Source organism: Kogia breviceps, chromosome 6 (assembly GCF_026419965.1).
Source record: "Kogia breviceps isolate mKogBre1 chromosome 6, mKogBre1 haplotype 1, whole genome shotgun sequence".
Lineage (NCBI taxonomy): Eukaryota > Metazoa > Chordata > Mammalia > Artiodactyla > Physeteridae > Kogia > Kogia breviceps.
In genome coordinates, this window is record NC_081315.1 from 38,012,239 (window position 1) to 38,023,151 (window position 10,913).

The 10,913-nt window shown below is 37.0% G+C and overlaps 1 pseudogene; it reads left to right on the forward strand.

Annotated features, from left to right (window-relative positions):
* The first annotated feature begins 245 nt into the window (after positions 1 to 245).
* LOC131758350 (mitotic spindle assembly checkpoint protein MAD1 pseudogene) lies at positions 246 to 1,442 on the forward strand (annotated as a pseudogene).
* Positions 1,443 to 10,913: the final 9,471 nt, after the last annotated feature.

A 10,913-nucleotide genomic window follows, 5' to 3' on the forward strand; every position in this document is an offset into this window, starting at 1 on the left:
GACAAATGATAATTCTCTACTTTCATGAATTTTCACAAATGTAACCAGCACCCAGCTTAAGAAACATAAAATAAGCAGCACCCTAGAAGCCCTTTTCCTGGGACTGATGAAAGTAAGAACCAAAAATGGAAAATCAGCATGATGATGTTACCTTTAGTACAGGATAAAAAGAAGAGAGAAGGAAAGGAGGAAAAGACAGGAAGGAAGGAAGGAAAGGAGGGAGGGAGGGAGGGAGGAGCTAGGACATGGAACACCTGGGGGAAAACACCACCTTCCTATCCACCCTAAGGTCTTGAAAATTTTCATTTCTCAGGGAGTGGAGGGAGGATTTGGACTGGATGTTTCCACCTCTACCCAAGGTTCTCTGCAGAGGCAGTACCAGCAGAGATGCAGTTGGACAAACACACAAAGCAGATTTGTTCAGACTTGCCTGATCCAGATGGAGCGGGAAAAGATGCAGATGGAGCCGAGTCACAAGAGGGCTTGAGTGGAACTGGAGCGAGCGTCCAGCACCAGTGCCAGGGGTCGGCATCTCGAGCCTGACCACAACAAGGAGCTCTTGACACGCATTCAGCAGCTTCAGGAGCAGGAGGCCGAGGTGGACAAGAAGATGAAAGAGCAGCTGGAGCGCAACAGACTGCGTAAGCAGAGCCTGGACGCAGTCAGCGAGAACCCGCGGGAGAAGGAGGGCCTGGCACAAGCCAGTGAGACCATCAGTGCCTTAAAGGGGAAGATCTCGGAATGGCAGTCAAGTTTGGAGCTAGGAGGTGCAGTTGAAGTTCCTGGAGTCTGAGAAGCAGAAGCTGAAGGTGCGTGCAGCTGGACTTGCAGCACACACAGGCAAAAAGAAAAGGCAGGAAGCTATTCAGAAAATTTAGGAATTCCAGGCCGGCCAAGAAGTGAGAGCAGACCAGGAGCATAAGATTAAGGATTTGGAGCATCAATTATTCCTGCTGCGATACTGAAGAACAGGAAGTCTGAGCGGTGCCGCTGCCCAAGATGGCGGAAGCTGAACGAACTGAGGGAAGAGAAACCTCCCCGCCGGAGAAGTGAGAGACCAACAAACAGGCTGCTCGGAGAAGAACCGGAGGGGCTGCAGCGAAGGCTGGGACGTCAGGAGATGCAGGAAAATCTGCTGAATCTGGAGCTAGAGAAGGTGAGGCTGCTGGCAAAGCTGCAGAGCTGGGCGAGACTGGACCAAATCCTGGACTTGAACATTAGGACCCGGGAGATAGTTCCGTGTTCTTTGTTGGGCCGCAGCGGAGAGAGTGTGCCTGGAAGGACAGGAGCAGCTGCATCACCAGCAGCGTCCCGGGCTGGAGAAGGTCAGGCAGCTGTTCGAGGAGGAGGTCCGCCAGGTCAGCGGTCAGCTGCTGGAGGAGAGGAAGAAGCGGGAGACTCGGGAGGCGTGGCCCAGAAACCAGACCGCGTCCTGCAGCTGAAGAAGGTGAGGAAAACGAGGCCCAGAGAGTGACTTGGCCGGAGCCCGCCCTTAGCAGGTAAGGGGCAGCATCCCGCCTTCGTTCCTTACCAGACCCTGTGCAGCCTCCCTCCCGGGTGCACTTCTGTCCCTCAGAATCCCTGCCTTTGCCTTTGAGTATCTCCCTTCCACCTTCCCACTTGTAATTGGGCGGTACCCTGAAAGAAGCAGCTCCGTCGCTACCCGCTTCCGGCCGCCATCGAGTGGATGCTTTGGAACATCAAAAGTGCTTCCTGTGAGACAGTGGATACATGTCTGTCCATTTCTGATGCTATGACTTAAAATTAGGAACTTGGAAAATGGTGCTAATTGCCTTTCTCCCCCTACAGTTAAAAGAATTGCGGCTTTCAGGGGCTTAGGGCGGGAAGGTGAGCCGTGGTGGGAGCAGGTGCCCAGGATTAGAACAGGGCTCTGCCCTAGCATTAGACGGGGCTTGGAGACGCCCTCTCTTCCTTCTTCAGGTCTTTGGAACCACCTGTGCTTGCTGCTGGGTGGGTTTAGGTGACTCAGGCAGGTCCTGATTTGCTTTGTCCCTCAGATGCCCTCTAAACCAGGTTCCTTCTCCACCTGTTCAGAAGGCTCGCATACCCAGTCTTCTGGAGCACACCTCAATCCTTTCCTCAATCCTTGTCCTGTCACTCCTCCACCACAGGCACAAGGCTAGGCTGCACCGTCCACACTGAGCTGTCGTAGGCTCGTTCCAGCTGTTTTCTCCAGACTTGCTCGATTGTGCACCCCTTTGTAAAAAATGTGCAATATGCACGCCAACATGTGCATATTCATTTTTAAAGCATGCTTGTGATCCACGGTCCATAATTAAATATTAAATAATTAAATATTGAATACATTTATTTTGAAAATTTTTTACAAATAAAATTACACAAAGTTTTTAAAATGCTTTTCTTTTTATAATTGAAGTATAATTGGCATAAATCATAAAGGTTCAGCCATAAATGTAATGATTCTATATTTGTATATGTTTTGAAATGATACCACAGTAAGTCTAGTTAACGTCAGTCACCATACATAGCTATAATTTTTTTCCTCATGATGAGAAGTTTTAAGATTTCTTCTCTTAGCAACATTCGATTATACAATACAGTAGTATTAACTGTAATCATCATGCTGTATCTACATTCCCAGTGGCTTATTTATTTTTTAACTGGAAGCTCATACCTTTTGACTACCTTCACCCATATTTCCAGCCCCCAGCCCCAACCCCTGGCAACCACCAGTCTGTTTTCTGTATCCATGAGTTTGTTTTTCAGATTCCAAATATAAGACAGCATTTGTCTTTCTCTGTGTAACTTATTTCACTTGGCATAATGCCCTCGAGGTCCATCCATGTTGTCACAAATAGCAAGATTTCCTACTTTTTTATTGCTGAATAATATTTTGTATATAATATTTAATTATATATGCTATATATATCACATATTCTTTATCCATTCATTCATTGTTGGACGCAGGTTGTTTCCATGTCTTGGCTATTGTAAATAATGTTGCAGTGAACATGGGGGTGCATGTATCTTTGAGTTAGTGTTTTTATTTTCTTTGGACAAATACCGAGAAGTGGAATTGCTGGATCATATGGTAGTTCATTTTTTTAAAGTTTTTGAGGAACCTCCATACTGTTTTCCATAGTGGTTGCACTAATTTACATTCCCACCAACAGTGTACAACTGTTCATTTTTCTGCACATCCTTGCCAAAACTTTTTATTTCTTTTCTTTTTAATAATAGCCATTCTGACAGGTGTCAGGTTAAATCTCACTGTGGTTTTGATTTGCGTATACCTGATGATTAGTGATATTGAGCATCATTTCATGTACCTGTTGGCCATCTGTGTGTCTTTTTTGGGAAAATGTCTATTTGGAATCTCTGCCCATTTTTAAAATCAGATTTGTGTGTGTGTCTGTGTGTGTGTGTTTGTGTGTTTTGCTCTTGAGCTATGATGCCTTCTTTATATATTTTGGACATTAGTACCTTATCAGATCTGTGATTTGCAAATATTTCCTCCCATTCTGTAGGTTGCCTTTTCATTTTGTTGAAGGCTTCCTTTGCTGTGTAGCAGCTTTTTAAATTGATGTAGTCCCACTTTTTTACTTTTACTTTTGTTGCCATTGCTTTTGGTGTCAAATTCAAAAAAAAAAAAATATATATATATATATATATATCCGAGGCTAATATCAAGGAGCTTACTGCCACCTATGTTTTCTGCTAGGAGTTTTATAGTTTCAGGTCCTACATTCAAGTCTTTAATGCATTTTGAGTTAATTCTTATGTGTGGCGAAAGATAGTAGTACAGTTTCACTGTCATCTGCAAATAGTGACAGTTTCAATTCTTCCTTTCAAAATTTGTATGCCTTTTGTTTCTTTTTCTTATTTAATTGCTCTGGCTAGGACTCCCAGTACTATATTGGACAGAGTGGTAATAGTGAGCATCCTTGTCTTGTTCCTGATCTTAGAGGGAAAGCTTTCAGATTTTCACCATTGAGGATGACATTAACAGTGGGTTTGTCATATATGGCCTTTATTACACTATGGTACATTTCCTCTATACCCACTTTGTTATGAGTTTTTTAATCATAAATCGATGTTGAATTTCATCAAGTACCTTTTCTGCATTTATTGAGATGATTGTATTATTTATTATCATTCATTTTGTTAATGTAGCATATTACATTGATCAATTTGCTGCTGTTGAACCATTCTTGCATCCTTGGAATAAATTCCAATTGATCACAGTGTACGATTCTTTTAATGCATTGTTGAATTGCTTGTTAATATTTTCCTGAGGATTTTTGCATCTATATTTATCAGTGACATTGGCTTCTAATTTTCTTTTGTTGTAGTATCTTTGTCTGGTTTTGGTATTAGGGTAATGCTGGCTTTGTGAAGTGAGTTTGGAAGTATTCTCTCCTCGTCTATTTTTTGGAAGATTTTGAATGGATTGGTATTAACTCTTCTTTGAATGTTCGGTAGAATTCACCTGGCCCTGGACTTTTGTTTGCTGGGAGTTTTTTGGATTACTGGTTCAATTTCCTTACTAGTAATCAGTCTATTCAGATTTTCTTTCTTCATGATCCTGTCTTGATAGGTTATGTTTCTAGGAATTTATCCATTACTTCTAGGTTGTTAGTGTGCCAAAAATTTAAAACTGCTAGAAGAAAGCACATCCCTCAGGAAAAAAAAATCACATTAAATCATGTTCTGAGCAAATATACACCTTATTCTGGCTCAAGGAGAATGAAACACATAGTAGAGTCTTTTTTTCAGAGTTAGCTCCAAAAATTAACTCTTCCTCCTTAGCTAAGGAGTGTAAACAAAGAACAACAAATTTGGTGCCAGTTATGTAAGACATACTGGGAGACTAAAATCTAAAGTGTAACAGCATATTTCTATTCATTCTTAAATAGGATTGTGCTTCTACAGGAGACTCCATGAACAAATAATGCTATAATTTGCCTGATACTTCTGTTGATTCAACTTCTGATATGAACTGCTAAAAATACAAAACAAGCATCAAAATGTTTCAGCATGTCAGACTCAGCAGTCAACACAACTTTGATGTTTCTACATTTTATCTTCCCTGCTTTGTAAATACATCAGTCTACTTATGAGTTCTAAATCCTAGTATTAAGAGTCTACTGATACCTGACAGCCAGCTATATTTCTAAAACAGCCTTTTCCCTAGTATTTCTAAACTTCCATTGATCAAAACACCCAAGCATATTCCTCAATAAAAGCAGACATCTGTTAATTCAAGTATACTTTACAAATGCTGAATTGTTAAAAGCTCCTTTACAATTCAGGAAGGCAACTGTGATTTAATAAGTAATAAACCACACAAAATTTTTTTTTTAGGGAAAGCAGGTAAAAAATAGGAGGGTGAATAAACTGGCAAGATGTTTTCATTTACTCAAGTGATAACCTTGAAATAAATTAAAAATATACCCTGCCAAATTGATCTAAACTGAGGAAATGTCATTGTATAACTGTGGTTATGAATCACCTTTCCATGACGTAATATGACAAAGATTGTGTGTACCTGAAAATCTGCTTAACACAATGAGAAGGGAGATTAAGCTTCTCTATCTATTGAAAGCTATTTTCTCAGAAGTCTATATATTGGAAAATTTTTTATTTTCTAAAATGCATTTATAATTTTCAGTAAGAAGAAACCATTCAAATCTCTTATTACAATGGGGAATTTTTAACTCCCCAATTTTATGCTACCTTTTATTAGGCTAAAAATTAACTTATATATGTCTTAACTAGCCCTTTTAAAGCTGAAAATATCTTTCAAAAATCTACACAATACAGCTTAAGCCTGTATAATAGTCCAGTATGCCTAAAAATTACATAATAAAGTTCCTTGATAGTAAACTCCATCATAATTAATGGCGCCAGAGTACTCTCAAGAAAATAAAACTAGATTTTACCAGTTTGATTTCTCATTGTTAACAAATTGATAAACAAATATTTATATTATTTTTTTAGATAAATCCATGGTTATTTTCTTTTTAATATATATTTTTTAAATGACACACTGGGAACAATGTGCATCTTATTACTTTACAACCTACAATGACTTATACTTCTGGCTATATAACGGCATAACTGCAATCTTTTTTACTATATTTTACAAAGTTAAAATTGGCCTTCATGGTTTCCCTGGTGGCGCGGTGGTTGAGAGTCCTCCTGCCAGTGCGGGGGGACACGGGTTCGAGCCCTGGTCTGGGAGGATCCCACATGCCACGGAGCAACTGGGCCCGTGAGCCGCAACTACTGAGCCTGTGCGTCTGGAGCCTGTGCTCCGCAACGAGAGGCTGCGATAGTGAGGGGCCCGCGCACAGCAATGAAGAGTGGCCCCCACTTGCCTCAGCTAGAGAAAGCCCTCGCACAGGGATGGGGACCCAACACAGCCAAAAATAAATAAATAAATTTATTTTAAAAAATTGCCCTTCATTACAGATCATTTGAGAAGCACATTTCTGTTCTACTGGAGTCTAGATTAGAAGCAAGTTCAAATGAATTCTGCCCTGTTCACTTCTTCAGGGGCTAAGCTTCTGCTTTATGTACTATTATACAAAAGTATGTCCAAGTCCTCTCAACCCCTATTCTATTGGCTTTGAGGATTAATTAAATTATTAATACACTAAAATAAAATCTCTAGACACAACAAGGCAGTCACTGCTCCAAACTGAACAATCAGTTGGTAGTTGGCTGGGTGCTAGTAACAAAATGTGCGTATTGGCCCTGAGTTTGTTTCCACAGATTCATGGTATTTTGACCTGTCCAACCACATCTAGTCTCTCACACATCTTGTTTGCCACAGTTAAAGGGCTCAGTTTTCTCTCTCCAGTTCCATAGAACCTGAATTTCCAAGGCACTGGTGTCCCTTCTCCTTTTATGTAACTTCCTCAAACAATTATCAAATTTCTGCTTCTGAAAAACTCTTCTTAAAAAAACATGCATTTGAATCTTTTTGACTAATGCAGTAAGCATAGCCCAGTGTCTGACTTTGTAATAAATAAATCTCACTATTCAGGGAAAAACAGAAGAGGTACATGAAGTACAATTTTTAAAAAAGACCAAGAAGAAGAGAAAATTGCACAGATTAATATTCTGGATATTATCTCAACCAAGTTTTTAATACTTGAAAATTTATTTTTATAAAACCATCTATTCTTTAAAAACAAACAAAAAAACAAAACCGCCAAAACTATCTATTCTTATTTTATATATTTTGAACTGAAATTAAGAAGGAAGCCAGGGCAGAACACAGGTGGTGGTAGAGCCAGTAATCAAACTCAGTTCTGTCCAATTTTAAACTTCTTTACACTAGACTCAATTTTTTGATCAGTCCATTTCACTTACACCACAATAATGGAATACTTGAGCAATTAACATTTTCATACCTTTCATTTATTCTTTTCTGTTTGGCAGCTAACCGGGATAATGGGAAGTTGTAGGTGACATGTTCAGAACGAATCTACTCCATAGAAAGCAATCTGCGTTAGTTACAAGACGAAGACTAAGGTTGAAGAAGCACCCTAAATAAATGAAATATATAAAGAAATAAAAATGTTATCTAGCCTACTCAGACTGAAAAGCCTGTAGGGCTTCAAGTTTAAAAATAAGATTAGTTTGCAAATGATACTCACATAAATTGCAAAATAAGATAGGGGTTAGGATATGAGATAACATTACAAACATTTATTTTTCTAGTATATTAGAATAAAATAAACATTAAAACAACTTAAATCAGATTAGCATCTTAAGATGTCAATTTTTTTCCTATTTTCAATATTTTACTATTATTTTTTCTTTGCAGAGAGAACTGTATTGGATGGAAAAAATAAAATTTCATTCCACGTACTTTGGCCAAATACAAATGACTTAGAATGGTGTTTATCTTATTAATCTAAATAGCATTAGGGAGGGGAGAGAAATGAACAGAAGTACAATTCTGATTTCTGAGTCTTCAAATGGAAATACTTATCAAAGACTATAGTCTAACCCCGTGATCTGCTGAATAGAAATAAGGGAACAATGTGCATGATTTGTTAACTAGGTTTATCCTGTGAAATGTAATAATGTAATTGTCTGCTACATCAAACAAATAGAAGTATGCTGATTTATTCACTTAGTTTCATCTGAGAAATGTCCTATTTCTTTTTTATTTGTTTTTTATAATTTATTTTACTTTTATGATGCTAGTATATATTCCAAAGAAAGAAAAAGAAACATGAGCTATTTTCTACAAATGATTTTAAAATTCTATTTTGGACTTAAAAAATGTATTTATAATAAAGCTAATTCCAGTAAGGAACTATTAAACTGTTTCTAGTGGTATATTCATTCTCAACCACATGACAAACACTTTTTAATACAACATGATATTTTAAGGTCAGGTATACATAAAAGTTAAGCAATGCTATTTACTTTGTGTTATGCTTCCAAATTGCTATCTATTGGGGACAACATGTTATAATGAGCCCTCTATAGTTCTTGACTACAGTAAGCTCTGTGCAGGCAGGAAGCACACTGGTCTGGTCACTACTTTATCAAGGGAATAGATTCATCATTAAATTTACATTTTTATGTATAAATAAATTATTCTACTAGTTAAATAGATGACTCTAAAAGACAACAAACCAAATGCCAACTTACAAAAAATAAAACAAGTTCTGAGCTAAAATCAGGACATTTGATCTATTTTGTCTTACAAGTTTTGTTTATCTAAATACTTTCTTAGATAGGCTTTTTTATGTTTGCTTCTTCTCCAAGTGCTAAGCAAGACTCGTTTTTACAAGTCTCCATTCACTGGTCATCACTTTGCAAAATTACTTTACACTGTGACATAGTTATGAGTTAATTGGTTTGTAAACTCTGCTTTAATTCTTTGATCACTTGCTTACTGCTCTGCTTTTGTCTTCACTGTCAATCAGAGATCAACCTTAACTTTTCCCAGGTTATAATTCAAAGCTGTCTTGTTGGATGTCAAGTCAACCATATATCAGATTTCAAAATTAATACTGTATACTCTATCATATGATTCTGTATCTTCCTCTTTTGTCTGAAATGTATTCCCTATTTCCATTTATTACATGGAACCTTATTTCTTAAAAGTGCCAGATAGTACGTTACTCTTAATGAATTAAATTTACTTATTTTAAAAAGGCAATTGTAGACAGATCAGTATTCAAATAATTTTATAGGAGTTTCTTTAGGAGATTATTGTGTATAGAACATTCACAGAAGGAGATGGGGAGAAGACTAGGGACATCAGAGTAGGGGCAATGAAATCTTGACAAGGGAAGCAGATTTGAACCAATCTGACTAACTTCAGTTCCTTCACAGCTCGTATATGACTAGATCTGGATATGCAATTAAGGTTTTGGGTGTGTGTATGTATGTATGTGTGTGTATATGTGTGTGTTTGCAGGGGACAGTGAATACATAAATCAATCTTTCTTCTCACCTATCAGAAAAAAACTTAACAGATAACCAAAAAAGAAGAAAATGATAAGTATATTGCATTTTAGTTTTATGTCTCTTGTAATTAAAATTGGCAAACAAAAATATACACGTTCTCTTACTTATGGGTTAAGATTTAATTTTCTGAGGCCAGGAATGGCAGAGATAAACATCTATACTTATGTGTAGTTTGTAAGACATTTATTTGAAGCAGGCTAAAAATAAAAATGTAAACAATATTTTAAAAGGAATTTATGGAAAAAATCTCTGATGTACAAGAATTCCAAATAATTTATGTAGATATCTCAGTCTGAAGGAAGTGGAGCATAACTCTCCACTCCAAAGTGTACTGTGCATTGTGACTGACATCCTTCCAAAGACTACAGTATGGAAAGAGGTGGGGGAATTAACATTACAGTAGAAAAATCAGACAAACACTACCTCAGCCAGGCAATCAAGGTCAACTTCAACATCAAAAAGTCATGTTGATAGTATGTATTCTTGATATGATGTAATAAGAATGGCAGTTTTCCTATTGGTCTTGCTCATTAAAATCCATAACCAGTTTAATTGTGAGAAAACCACCAGACAAATCCTAATAATGGGATATTCTGGAAAATACATGACCCAGTACTCTGAAAAACTCTTAAGGTCATCAAAAACAAGAAAAGTTTGTGAAATTGTCACAGTCAAGTGAGTCGTAGCTTTGAGACATGATAACTAAATGCAGTGTGGTATCCTGGATGGGATCTTGTGGCATAAAAATGATATTAGGTAAATCTTAGAAAATCTGAATAAATCATGGACTTTAGTTAATAATAATGTATCGATATTGATCCTTTAATTAGAAGAAATGTACCATACTACCGTGTTAATAATAGGGAAAAATGATGTGGATAATTATTTCTATAAATCTAAAGCTATTCTAAATGAAATAGTTTATTTCTAAAAAGCAATATCATAGTCAAATGATAAATTACATATACATATTTATTAATTTCATTCACTAAAACCAATAAATAGATATCACTCTGAGTTATATACATGAAAATATTTTTCAGTGATTATCCTTATTGATATCATTCAAATATTTATCAAATCTATATATATGTATATTTATATCATATTTTCTCAAATATTTCACCATAAGTTTGATGTCAATGCATACAAACCAAAGAAGGTCAGGTGAGATTGTGTATAGGAGGTTACCAAAGTATAGTTTTGTTCCCACCCTGCCCACCTCCTTTGTCTTATTTTGAGGGGAAAGACAAACAGACATCAAATTAATTGAGTGTGATGCAGTGAATATTAATTTACATCTTTTAAATATCAAGTGTTTATGAATACCCCAATGAAAATAATGCAGTCTTCCCTCAAGGTGCTTACAGTTTAAAAATGACAAGAAACAATCACACCACATGGTGTGATTCTACCATAATGGGAGTAAA